Source organism: Emydura macquarii, unplaced genomic scaffold (assembly GCF_026122565.2).
Source record: "Emydura macquarii macquarii isolate MOO-44397 ecotype Brisbane River unplaced genomic scaffold, CSIRO-AGI_Emac_v2 contig_1348, whole genome shotgun sequence".
Classification (NCBI taxonomy): domain Eukaryota; kingdom Metazoa; phylum Chordata; order Testudines; family Chelidae; genus Emydura; species Emydura macquarii.
The window spans coordinates 11,621,005-11,635,424 of NW_027131485.1; the positions used below are offsets into that span (position 1 = coordinate 11,621,005).

Below are 14,420 nucleotides of genomic sequence, written 5' to 3' on the forward strand. Positions count from 1 at the left end.
TGAATGAATGAAACATATCCATTTTTGTCCATATTTTGGGTAAATGAAATTTTGCCTTGACTTCCTCCTCTTCTGATAGTAGGAGTTGATATCTAGGATCAAGGTATGTACACAAGAGAAAGATATAATTTTCAAAACAGCTTTGTTCTTGTTTTTTCATTGAAGACAGTAAAAAGAGAAGAGACGTTTGATGTTTCCAGTTTGCATTTTAACTAAGCACCACAAAAGTCACCCATGGTTCATGGCTGAGATTGGATCTTTGTTGTTGTTTTAGCAGACTTCAGCACAATTGTGATGCCTTCAGTGGCACTTAGTTCTGCTTCTGTCAGGTGAACCTCATGGTCTGAGGTGGCCATGTCCTGGCAGAAAACCCTGAGCTCCAAGCGTCATTTAAGCATTGCATAACTTGAGTGCCAGCTGCTAGGACAGTCTACATTTTGGGGGGTTAATTTTCTGACTACCAACATTGTTTGGTTTTTCTATTTTTTAGATATATCAAGCTTTATGAGTTATGGTAGAGATTGGACGTTCCTTCAATGAGTCTTCAGGGGCAAGTTGCAGTGTACGAGCAGAACAGCCTACTCCCTGCAGTGTTACAACTGTGGCCTCAGTAGATATGCTAACTCCAGCTTCTTTAACCACATGAATAAAATCAGTTCAATCTTGGTCCATATCATCATCTTAAGTGGCTTCCCTGAAGAGTAAATTCTGTTTCCCCTTTATTTTGAATTTGTTCTGGTTCTTCAGTTTCCTGGTCGTCAATCATGAATGTCAATGTTTTCATCATGTTTGCTCCATTATCTGTTGTAATACTGTATATGTGCTTTGGAATGAGTCCATATCATATACCAATAACTTTAAGAATAATTGATGTTACATAATCAGATGTCTCACCTTGACCTCTTTCTTGTTTTATAATGAAAATAAGATGACGGTAGTTTTTTAAACTAGTTAGCCAAAAATTAATATCAGTAACCCAAATTTTGTTTTTTCTGTTCATGTTCTGTAGGTAGGACAACATTATGGTTCAAGTTAGTTCTGGTTCAAGTAAAAATATTGATTTGAACTGGTTCTGGTGTGGCTTACTACTCCTAAATTAATCAGAAACCAGCTGCAGCCAGAAGGTGGGGTTTAGTTAGTACTGCACTTCTCGACAGTTCTCTCACACCATCATGCTGCATGTTCCTGCCTTCTGACAGGGGTATTAAGCTGGGGCTAAGAGTTATGCAGTGCTGGATGGATGTTTCTTACACCATGCGGGAGGCTCATCAGAGCTGGAAAAAACATAGTTTGACTTCCCTGGCAGCTTGGGCCAGCCCGTGATGCTGCGTTGCTGTGCCTGCCACAGACGTTCCCCTCCGGCTCAAGTGCCTGTGCGTGATGTGCGGCTTGATGGCTGCAGACAGGTACCCTTCCTGTGCTGGCACCACCATGGTCCCTGAAGGCGGTGAAAGGGAAGGGATAAAATTTGGGCTATTTTTGACCACTGTGCAGCAGGCCTGTGGCTAGCATCGACCCTCGACCAAACGGCGCCTCAGGTGTGGAATGGCTTCCGCACGCTCCCCCCAGTTTGTTAAACTTTTGAATACCTCTTTTTTTAATTGCAGTGGTCGCCCATTTCACGGCTTGGATCCATGATTTATCCCCATCCTATAAGACGATGCCTTTGCCCGCTAGCAGCTGTACTGCTGTCTTTATTCAGGTCGTCTAGCACCAGATAAAAAAAATCGTTTCTGCTAAGCTTAGAGACGCTGTCTAGTCCACACTGAACTGAACTGTGCCACCAGCGAGACGCTAACCTGTGCGCCCCCCTCCCCCCCGGCTGACAACACGAACAGCCCCCGAACCCCATGCCCCGCAGGCGGTCACCTGCCCCTACCTCTGGCCCTGCCTGCGGAACTCCCCGCCACTAGGTGCAACCTGAGCACGGCCCGGCGCTTGCACCTGCAGACGGAGGACCCGGGGCCCCACCCCGCGCGGCCGAGCGCCACCAGGGGGCGCGGCTGCAGTAGCCTGGGCGGCGGCCGGCCGCGCACGCGCATAAGCCGTTGGGCTGTGAGGGTAGCTGCCGCGGCCGCAGGTGAGCGAGCGTTCCGCCCTCGCGCAAGCGTAAAGCTTAGCCGCCCCACTTGCGGTCACCGACTCCAGTGGAAGGGTGCCCAAGAGGACCGGCAGCGGAAATGTCGTCACGCCCTCTGAAGGGCGGGGTTAAGTGTGATGCTGCGGAGTCCTGAGTGCTGCCCTTCCGGGGGAGACACGCCCCGGGGCGGAGCCAGAGTGGAGCGGCCGGAGCCGTGGGGGGCTGGTAAGTGGGGAGTGTGCAGGGGCGCGCGCATGGGAGGGGGCACGGGCGGGACCCCCGCCCCCAGCCTGTACCGGGGCCGGCCTGCGTATGTGGGGGGTGGGGCTGGTCCCATCCCCCCCCATAGCCTGTATGGGGAGGTCCGGTGGGGGGCGGGGCTGGTCCCATCCCCCCATAGCCTGTATGGGGAGGTCCTGTGGGGGGAGGAGCTGTGGGGGGCAGGGCTGATTCCCCTCCCCACAGTCTGTACCTGTTACGGGCAGGTCCCTATGACTTTGTGTGTGTATGGGGGGGTTCCCATGACTCCCCTGCACGGGGCTGGGCTGGGGACCCCTCGGGTGATCCTCCTGTATGGGGGACCTTCCCAGCCACCACAGCCCCTGAGGGCAGGGAATTTACCAGCATGGGGCTTGGTGGGGTGAGGTCAACCCCCAGTGCCTCATATGCTGAGGTGGGGACATCTCTAGTGCATGACTGGTTCTTTGGGGCCCTCTGGAAAGTGGCCACAGATACCCATCACCAGGCTTCAGCAGTTTGTAGTGCCCCCACTAATGCTCATGTTGTCTGTATGCGCCTCATACCTGAATGTATGATCCCTTGTCTGACTAAAATACACCAATCGGCTTTAGTTGCCCCTATCTGTCTCAGGGCAGCTCTGGGCACTGACACTCAGATTAAGAATAGTTTATTTCAGTTCAGTTTAAATTGTGTGTAAACTAAATTGAAATAAACCTGTTTAATTTACAGTAAGAGTGTCTGATTACAGACTTCCCCTAAATAACAAAAGTCTAATTAAAACTACTCTAGCTAATTTCATTCCCAATTTGTGTGTAAACAAGCCTTCTATTTGGCTTCCTGTCCTCCCCAGCTTTATTGCTCATCTGGCTATAATTTAGAGATAATGGCTGGGAACAGATTATTAATAACTTGAGTTAAGGAGGTAGGATGGCTCTTCTTTCCTTGTATTCCCATAAATGGAAAAATTAGGTAATTTTAAAATGCTCTCATTTGTCTGAAATAACATGTTTTTCAGCAGTGAAATGTGGCAGGTTTAGTTCCTTCAATATGTGCCTCATAATGTGAGAATTTTGTCTCCTGTCACTAGAGGGACCAGATAGCAAGTGTGAAAAATCGGGAGGAGGGCTGCGGGATAGTAGGCCTAATTTTGTGACAGTCCCTATAAATGGGACATCTGGTCACCCCACCTGCCACTGAATTGAAGTTACTTCTGGTGTGGAGCTCAAGTGTTGAACTTGCACAGCTACATCACACAACAGTTTAATGTGAGAGGAGTACAGCATACACTTAAAACTACCTGGGGAATGCTGGGGAGACTGAATTAAATTAATCAAGTTGAAATTCGGCAAGGACCTTTGGGCTAACACCTTCAGTCAAGTGAAAAGTTTTGGATGTCAGACAGAAAGATACCTCCAGTGGCAGAGTACTGTGTCAGACCCTGCTGAGGAACTTGTTCCATACCTGGAGATAAAAAATGAGTAAGTGAGCAATACCAACTGTTGGAAATTCCTGAAATGAAAACAGTAATGTCTTGGAGCCTGATTCCATGAAACATTCACCTGACATATGGGTGAAGGCATAGTATGCTTGTGCAGTACAAACACTGGATCCAGGTTTATTCACTTCTGATTTTTTTTTAAAATAAATTCCTTAAGCATTAGAGATCAAAAAGGCATCTGTAAGTGCAACATAAGTGCATGTTCAAATCCATTATGTCACCGAACAGAGTATTTTAAGATTTTATAATACTTTGCTTTGGGCAGCGTGTTTTCATGGGAGTATTCAGTTTACAGAAAATATGTCAGCAGCAGTCTTGTAGGTTCCATATGTCCGTTCAGTCTTAGAGAAAGGGCTATACTCAGTACAGGGTGAACAGTTAAATAGTGAACAATTGATTTCCGAACATCAGGGGAACACTAGAAGAATCTGGGATATATAGTTACGTTTAACTAGAAAAATGGTAAGGCTCCAAAGTTTCGTAAGTGCTCAAAAAACAGAAAGTGCCGCAGTTAAGGTTGCACACACAACTTTAACTCTGTTCCTTGTGTATACATTGTGTAGTTCATAATGACAACTTACTTTTTTTCTCCATATCACTGTGTCTTCTGTGTACAGGATGGTAATTATGTGATCCCCATTACCATAGTATCTGAGTGTATCACAGTGTTTATCCTCAGAACGCCTCTGTGATGTTGGGAAGTACTTATTTATTATTTGCATTACCATAGCAACTAGGAGCCCTAGTCATGCATCAGTACCCCATCGTGCTAGCTGCTGTACAAACAGAACAAAAAGTTCCTGCCCCAAAGGACTTACAAATTAAGTATAAGACAAAAGACAACAGATACAGCCAGATGGGGGAGCACAAGAAAACAGTGAGAAAGTAACCCGCTCAGCATGATAGGCTGTGGTCTCAGTTTACCAGCAGGTTAACCAAGTTTTTTGTAGACATCATGGCAAAAGAGAGTGTCAAGAAGAGATTTGAAGGTGGATACTGAGTGAGCTTTGTGGATGTTTACGGGGCACCTCCCAAGCATGGACCTGAGGCACAGAGAGGCTCAGTGTCTTGCCTAAAGTCAGACGGATAATCTGTGGCTGAGCAGGATATTGAATTGGGGTCTCCCAAATCCCAGGCAAATGCCCTAAATGCAGGGACTTTAATTTATATCTATGGGTACATCTATATGGCAAGCTGAAACCCACAACAGCATGTCTCAGAGCCTAGAATTACAGACTGGGGTTCACACTATGGTGTTAAAAATAGCTGTGTAGACATTTGAGCTTGGGCTAGCTCTAGAGCTTAGACTCTGAAGCCTGCCACCCTCTCTAGGCTTCAGAGCCTGAGCCTGAACATCTGTACAGCGAGTCTGTAGGCCTGGTCTCTGAGGCTCAGTGCTGTGGATTTCTGCCTGCTGTTTAGATGCACCCAGTATGACCGAGACATAAATATGGTCTTCAGTGTGCAGGTTGTCAGGTGCACAGAGAACAAGGTGGGGGGGCACTCATTAAATAGCAAGGATAAGAATAACACTTAAAGTCTTTTAAAAATTGATTTTTAAAACATTCAGTATTTATAATTTCCATAGAAGAAAATTGCTTTAATTTTGATAAATAGAGATTATGGTGTGCAACTACCTTCTTCACCTCTGAGTTACTTACTGTGTACCGTCCAGCTTGTGCACTGCTTGATGCAGGGGTTCGATGGAAAAATAGTACATGTGGATGTAAGTAGTGTATATTGAAAAGCATGCACATGGGGTTTGAATAAATGTGGCACAGGCAACCTCCACATTGTCAGTTCTTGGCTTTTGAGTGGATCGCTTGCAACCTTAACATTCAGTGTAGTTTTTTTAGGGCACTCTAGAAATTGAGGACCTGTTTATGTTGTAGCTCTGCTTTTGTACTGAAGTGCTGACCTGCAACATTCCCTGCTGTTCCAGATCTCTTGAGTATTGTGTTGAATTTGGTGATATTTTTATTTTTGATTTAGTCAAACGTGCGTTATTGGCTAGGATTCCACTAGGAAGCTCTTTTCTAACACAGACGAAAAGCTGTTGCTCTAATCCACAGGGCCAACGAGTCCCCTTTATTCCATTGGCTTAAATGACTGCGTAATAAAAGCCAAGCCTGGACTTTTCAGTGCTTGTGGAAAGGTGCCATTAGTGCAGTGATGTGTATCAGCAGCTTGTTTTTCCCCTCATATTAAGCAGTGATTTAGATAAATTGTTCTTAGCTGCACTCTCTGAAACCAGTCTGGAAGCTCTGTTTTATTGACTTTGGAGCCCAGAATAGCTCATTTAATTCCATCAAGCCAGTGCAGTTAATGTCTAAAACAAATTGTGGGAGCTTGTTTTTAACTTTGTGCACTAAAGATCTTTGAAGCAAAAGGTCAAAATGACGACTTTGTTCCGCCATAAAAAAAATGGCTTGAATAATGAGATTGGAAGGATATGTCTGCATACAAGGAAACACACCTTGTAACAATCTTACTTGTGTAATGTGCCCACTGCACACCTGGAGAGGCGAATAGATTTGATTCTATGGGAGGGATTCAGTGGTAGATTGGAGATGCTTTGCCTAGCCGATGGCCATGCTTGACAACTGACCAGGAGACTGAGGGCAGTGTTTAACTGGTATGACTCAGATTGGATGCAGCTGCCTTCATCTTTAATTTAGAGGTGAGGCTGCTAGAACTTTTGATCCATTTTGACAAGGCTGTTTGACTCAAGGTGGAATGTTGCAGTGCTGGGAACTTTCATCTCCGTGGGCTGAACTTCCATACGTTAAAGATAAAGATTTTCTTTCTCTCCCAAATTGTCCCTCCTCCTCTGTGATAGAAGTTCCCTAATATCTGCTGTGGTTATGATTTCTAACCAAAGACAGTTCTTGCAGTCTCCTGCTTTCTATTGTGTTATGGCCTCAGCCATAATTCTATTCTGTATTGGCAAAGGGAGTTTTGTGTGGGCAATGGGGAGGAATCAGTAAAAAATTGACTTGCTCATACAAACAGCTCACAGTGTCAGAATTAAAGATGTTAAACACCTGCCCAGCTTGTCACATTAGTCTATTTATCACGTTTTATTTAAAAAATTATGACTCTGCAGTAAGAGGTAAGTGTTCTAATCCTCTTTTTCTATCCTCAGATTTAATTCATTCTTTTTATAAGACCATGTCAGATAGCAATGCTGAGGGGGAACTTACCTTGTAAGCCTCTGCTTCCAAGTGCTTGTTGAAAAAGAGCCTGGTGCTTAGAGCTCAAAACTTGGTTTTTCAGGATGTATTGATTTAAATCATGATTTAAATCACCCAGTGGAAAGCCTTGATTTAATTAATTGATTTTAATTAACATTTCCATTTATAGTTCAGTGATTTCCTAGAGAAAGGTGCATTCTCATCGGTTGATATAACCATTAAAACGTGTTCATTTACAGGTAAATAGAGGCTTTGCACTAGATTTGGTACATCTTTTTGCTGTGTTGGAGGTACACTGTATACATTGATTTAAGCAAGTATATAGCTTAATATTTTCAGATTCTTATTAATGGCACATTTTTAGTATGTTGAATAATGGTGAATGATATATTGCTTTATTTACTCAATAATTAACTTTCTACTAGTGATGTGTCAACCTGTATTTGGGATGGAAAGTGGAATTTAATTAAACGCAGAACAACATGTATAATTTTTTATTAAACAAAACAACCTTAAATGTTTTAGATACATAAACTTCTCTTATCAAAACATGTTTCACGTTTACAACTAAATGAGTTATTAAAGGCACAGAGGGATTAACTATATTCAGTGAATAAAACTGATTATTTCAGGTCAACCTGGGAAAATGTTTAAATATGCCCATGTGAAAGTGACTGGAGCTTAAATTCTTACTTGAGACAGTCTCTTAAGTTATTTAGGCTGACCTATTGTGCCATATTTATAAAGCTTAACCTCAAAATTCGGTTGTTTTTCCCGTGATTCTTTCTTTATATAGAAGAGCAGCCTTTAACTCAGAGTTCATGGTAGATGCTCATGGATTCAGCATGTTCATTTTTTATGTAAGTGGTTTTAAGCGATTATAGTAAGTTTAGTCCTTAACATGTTTTGTATTAAACTCAGATTTCATGTTAAGCAGGTTTATTTTTAAAAAGAAAAACTTACTATAATTAAAATTAAAAAATACAACTTTTTTGTTTTAAAACATTTTTATTAATCCACTCTGGTTCTATTTGGCCGTTTTATGGGAGGATAGGAGGGCCTGAGCTCCCTCTCCTTCAACTGGATAACTAAAATCAATTTAAGTTTTACAACTTCAAACTTGCTGACTTGAGAAAACTTTAACATGCTAAGAAATGACCAATGTTTGGAGGAGAGGGGGGAATCACAGCTTCTTACTAATTCTTTTTAAAATCTAAAACTATTTTTTATGAAAGGAACACATTACTGCATGCTGCAAAAGGCTGTTGACTTCCCATAGGAAGGAGTTCCATGTGCTAGAACAGATGTACACTTCACAATGAAACAGGCAGCTAATGGAGTTTGTCCACTGAGATTGGCTTAATGTGAACAGACAATCCACAGGAATAAGGGCTATATCCTGAGGGGTTTCGAGTTGAGTCGATGGAAATTGAGAACACTCAGCATCTCACAAGATTGGGCCCTAAGGGAGCACGTTGAATGTTCTATAAAATATCTGAGATTTCTTTTATCTGGGTCTCCAGCATAAAAGTGTAGGAAAGACAGGAATAGAAAACTTCATTCTAGAGGAAGTGGGTTATTTATGGGAAAAGCTTTTAATGGATGGAATGTATGATCTTGTGGAGATGGAAGATGATATTTTTAAAGACAAGAATGGATGAAATAAATCCATTTTATTCACCCCAGCAGCAGACCTCATTAATGTAAATTAATGGCCGTGAAACTCAGTGCATATTGTGGCGTTTTTGAATTATCAAATAAATGAAGGAAAATGATAAAGCAAGGATACTGCATCACAAAATATACTCTGTTTATTTTAACAATTGTATCTTTTTTAATTTTATTTTTCAGAAGTTTAACATCTCTATACAGATATTCAAGTACAGTGACAAAGAAAACATAGCATGAGTACACATTTAACAATAACACAGTATTTTAATATTCATAGATAATACTCCTGAGCATTGTATTAGCCCACCGCCATGTGCTCCCCCCATTCCCTCCCCAAAAGAAAGAAAGAAAGGAAGAAGCATCAGAAGCCCAATCTACATGGAGTCAGTTTGTAGCGCTCTTATGAAAAACCCAAGTGTCTTCACAGTTGGATCCTGTGCCTCTATAGATTAATGTCAATTTTTCCATAAGGGCGATACTGGTTAGCTCAGTTACCCAGTTGAAGAATGCGGGGGGAATAGCAAGATTTCCATTTTTTGAAAATGACTCTCTTCCCCACTAGAAGTGCTGCAGCAGTCCATTTCTTGGCATGACTCAAAGAGGGCAGATCTTCGAGAATGTCCAAAACACAGAGGCTTAACGTAGGAGAAATCCCTACCCTGATCACCTTAGGTAGAACACCACACGTTTTTTTCCAAAGTGTGGATATACTTTGACATTCAAAGACCACGTAAGCGAGGTTTGCATTGGAGCTGTCACATCTCCAACATTTACTGTGGGGGCAAGTCCAGCTTCATGCATTCGCTCAGAAGTGCAGTAATATCTATTTACCATTTTGTTCAGAAGTAAACCCAGAAAAAAAGAACTGCATATTCTGCATACATAATGCTAGATAGTATCCTACTTGTCAGAAGAAATGGAGATGTTTAGCTTCTTTTCCCATTATTTTATGGTCTATTCAGGGGGATAAATCAAAGAGTTCGGTCATTTGTATGTTTTACCTGCAAAATATTTTTTGGCTAATATTTTTTTTAAGGTGCACTTCAAGTGGAGTTATTTGTGACCTGCCAGCCATTCCCCAGCTCCTTTATAATTTTGAGTTGAAGCTTATTATAGAAAGGATCTTAATCTATTGGTAGCTGATATTTATCACTAAGATATGAGAAGAAGGCTAAAATTGTGTGTTTGCCTTTGGTTAGCCAGGCAGCTTTGAGTTTTGAGCTACTAGCAAATTTGAATTGGGGATTATTGCAGACTGGCCAGGAAGGAGAGTTTGTGGGATTAGAAGTGGCAATCAACTTGGTTTTTTGAAGAACACTCCAAGAAGAGGTAAATACTGTTTTTCCTTAAAGGGGCAGGCAACTATTTTAAAAATGGAAGTGCAGAGAGCCAAAGGGTTAATTAATTTTTCTTCAATCTCAAACCACATTAGGTTTTGGGAAGAGTTGGTGGGATGGAACCATCTTATTAAACATCTTAATTGAAAAGCCAGGTGATATAAATGCAAATCAGGTAATTCCCTGCCCCCCATTTGGCCATGAATTCTTAGTATCTTGTGGGTTATCTTGTGGTGTATTCGTATTCCATAAAAATTGTTGTACAACTCTCTGTTCTTTGGAAGTTGAAGCAGGAAACTTAAGTGGAATTAAAATAAACATATATTTTAATCTTGATCCTACATTCATTTTAATAGCTTCAGCCTTTCCCAAAAATATATTGGTAGTGAACACCATTTTTCCATGTCTTTTGGCATTTCTCTGAGTCTGACATCCATGCTTGCAGATACCTTCTTTGATAAGTTAGAGCATATCCTGATATCTAAGTAGATTATCTCTTAGCATGAATTAAAGGAGAATGATTGTATTTGAGATGGATTTGGTCTACAAGAAATATCCGTCACTTGAGACTTGTTCCAGTTTATTCAGAATCTGGTATCTCATTGAAGTAGGTTACTGCAGATAGCGGTAGAATCAAAGAGGAAGGATTTTTGTGAGTGAGCAGAATATCATCCACATATAGACTAATCTTGTACTCTTTACCCCAAATTGTAATTCCTTCAGTGGAGGGTGTCTGTCTGATATATATGCTGCTCACGATTTCATGGCTATATCAAATAATAGAGTCAATAGAGGGCACCCCAGACATGTTCCTAGAGTTAATTGAAAAATGGAGGAGATAACTCCGTTTGTCAGAATTGGTCAAATACATTGGAATTGAACTCACTATGAGATGTATGAAAGGGTGCATAAAAGTCTTTAAACTGTTATTTTTATCAAGTTCTAGTACAGAATGACTGTTGTCCTGTAGTAAAAACGATGTAGTGTTATGGGATTAAGCCATTTTAGTTTTCCTTGCAAGGTGTTGCCCACTTTATCCTTGCATTCTTAATGCCTCTGTTTAATTCTGCTAAGCATGAATTCAATCTGAGTGGACATATTCATTGTATTTGTATTCTGAGATAATGAGAGAATGCAGCAGCTCATTATTCTAAGAGTTTTCTTTGGTTTTTTTCCCCACACTTAGCAGCCTCCTCTGCTAAAGAATTAAGTAATTTATTCCTTTCCTTTCAGATGCAAATTTTATGCATTCTCCCCTTAAGGAAGGTAGCCTTCAAGTGCTTCCCATAAAGTTGTAGTAATACTAGAGGAGGCAGTATTTGTATTTTCCTTCAGAAGGTTGATAATGGATGTTTCTGAAGAAATTTAGGATTTCTAAGTAGATATGTGTTTAACTTCCATCTTGAGGATATTGTAGCACTATGACCACAATATATGTGAAGAGAAATTGGAGCAAGATCCGAGATAAAGATATTACTGACTTCAGCCTCCAGGTATACAGGAGCTAGCATTTTAGATGTCCTAAAAAAAAATCTAATCTGGAATAGGAGTCATGAACTGTGGAGAAATATGTGTAGTCACACTTTGTACTGGTCCAGTATCTTTCAGTAGGGATACTGGATGGTTTGCAAAGGCCTGAGATTTTTGCCTTGAACACTGAGATTTGTCTATATCATCCATGACAGCGTTCTAATCTCCTCCAAGCTCCACTGGATCTGCAGGCATTTAAATTTGACCCCTTTTCAAGGGGCGTGTTCTGTGCCTCCCTCCAGACCCTCTCCTTCCCCCTCCCCCCCCCAGCTTGCCCTTCCCTCAGCTCCTCCCCCCTGCCCCCCTCTCCCCACTGGAGGAGTTCTGTGCCACTGATTATTATTGGAGGGATGACCCTGCTTCTCTTCCCCCATCCTTTGCATACTCTTGCCTGAAGGGAAGCTATATGACATCCATTTGATTTTAAGTGCCTCAAAGTTTTGATTCTCTTGGAGGGTCCCTTAAGCCCCAGTACGTTCCAGGAACAAAACTTACTAGAGTTCATGAAAAATTAGTGATTGTTCAGATGCTAAATGATGCCCTATAGACTGACAGCCTCTGAGTTCCTCTCCATGCAAACCCTCTCTCTGCCCCTCCCAACAACCCATACACCCACCCACCTTACCCGTAACATCCCAGATGTCAGATGGTGCATGCCTGCACCCACGCTTCCCTGCATTCCTGCAATATGAATTAGGAATCTGCCAGAAATATACCTATATTTACCAAAATACCTAGATGTCCCAAGGTGTATAAACAAATTAAACCTATAGTTTCATAGATATGAATGTATAAGTAATAACATATAGTATATAAATGCTAATATGCACATGGTATATAAATATTTATGCTAATAGACTAATGAAAAAGGTTAACATGAAGTGACATAAATGATATGTGTGCAAACAAACATGAATATATTACCACCATACTTAAAATTTATATTTTTAAAATATTTGTATGGGTAGAAATGTAAAAATAAATATGCAAGTGGCCATATATGGTGATACAGGTAGTCAGAAATAACGTAGTTAAATAGTTATTAATATATTGGCATCATACATGTATATTATAAACATATTAGTAGACTCATAAATATAGATATAAGGAGATATGAGTAATATAGTTATTATAAACATATAGATATATTTATGTTGGCTTATGAATATAGTATATTCAATAATATAATATTGAAAGTACTGATTATCAACCTATACTAAAGATATTTTAATGGTACTAATTATATCTTGTAAAACTATTAAATATATCAGATATGTCACATATATGTACATGGGTTGCCTGGTTTTCCCAATCATCGTTCCTTTTCTTCAGGGCTTACTCTCTCTGTTTCCTTTTCCTTTGTGTGAGGATCATGCTGATAGCCTTACTGAGATCTGGTCTCAATTCCTGTAGTGCTTGCCAAGCATCTGATGGGGTTTTGAAGTATTTTACAAAGTCTGTCAGCTTCATTATGAAGATATTTGAGGATGTATGTAATATCAAGTGAGCTCTCCCAGAATCAGGTGCCGTTAAATGCTGCTCTCTTCTTGCTTAAATTTACAGAGAAGTCTGGATTCAAAGAAAATTTAAAATCCTTGTACATAACTGCTTCTAGGCAAAAAGGAACTCTTACCAACTTAACTTTGTCATTAAAACTTTGCTATTGAAAGATGATGGGCTTGTGGTTATTATTATTCTCTCTCCTGCTGGCCCCTGTCACTGGATGATCCCTTTCAATCTCCAGGGGAGGCAAACTGGGATCCAAACCCAGTACCTCAGAGTATGTTCTGAAGAAAGCTGATCAGATTTTTTCCTTCCCTGCGCCTCAGGGGACCCTAGTAACTATGGGTGTAGTTGGTAGGGTGGGTTAGGGGGTGTTGCCCCCCCAAACTGCAAGGCTCGGGCAGGCATGGATTTGCCTCCCCCCCACATGCACAGCCCTATTGGCCTGACTGGAGCTGCTCCGCTGCGTCTGTTCCCCCCCCCGCCCCCTTCCCCCCAAAAAATACAAAGTCAAACTACGCCTATGCTAGTAACTGCAAACTATGTTTTTGATCTGTTTTTAAGATTTTCATTTTCTTCTCAAGACCGGTTAGTCGTTTGCCTTAATGTAGCATTCTCTGTTTTAATTTCCTTCATTTCTATTACAGTTCTTCTTGATTCATTATCTAAATAGGTCAAATGAGCTTTGATTTCTCCCATGTCTTTAGAGAGCTCGTGTATATCTTGAGATAAAAGATCAAACTTGGTAATTAGAAAGTCCTCAGAGTTTCAGAGTCCTGTGTGAGAGACTGCTGAGTATCCTTGGCCTTCCGTTGCCCTGGAGATGCAGGCATGGGTCATTTGACGTTTGTTTTTCCCAGCAGGTTCCATGATAGCACAACAGAAAGGGTCCCTTGCATCCAATTAATAAATTTCAGACAAAGTTATGGCTTATATCCTGAGAAGCCTTAATTGATGAAGATTGGGGTGAGGGAATGAGTCAGGCAGCCATCTTCTCTATGTGTCATGTGACCTCCCTCCCAGCAATTGTATCTTTAGTTTTAATTTAGAATAATATTTAATGTATTAGTAAGTGCACCATAGTGTTTTGACAAGCAGCTAGTTTTAGTAATGAGACCCTGCAAAAACCTCTGCTATTTAATCTTTGGGAAGTGTGGAGAAATCACTGTGCTTTTGATGACAATGGTAAAACCTGTGGATAAATGAGGTGTGGGTTAGATATTTTCTGCGGTAATCAGTACAGATACTGTTAAGTTACTGGTTAGTTTTTCAGTGTGAGTGGTCTGTTTGTGTGAGTAGTCAGCCAAGTAAGTGACATTGGACTGAAGCTACATAGTCTCCAGGGCAATATGTGGTACTTGCCTGTA

At 41.2% G+C, this 14,420-nt stretch overlaps 1 protein-coding gene across 2 annotated transcripts in view; it reads left to right on the top strand.

Moving 5' to 3' along the window:
* The first annotated feature begins 2,249 nt into the window (after positions 1-2,249).
* Positions 2,250-14,420, top strand: part of FAM234A (family with sequence similarity 234 member A) — a 37,949-nt gene continuing 25,778 nt past the window's right edge. The window contains exon 1 of one of the 2 annotated variants that reach the window (XM_067551166.1): positions 2,250-2,305. The gene's annotated coding sequence lies outside the window, so the exon portion shown is untranslated. The remainder of the gene's footprint in view (positions 2,306-14,420) is intronic. The other variant, XM_067551167.1, reaches the window with a different exon arrangement.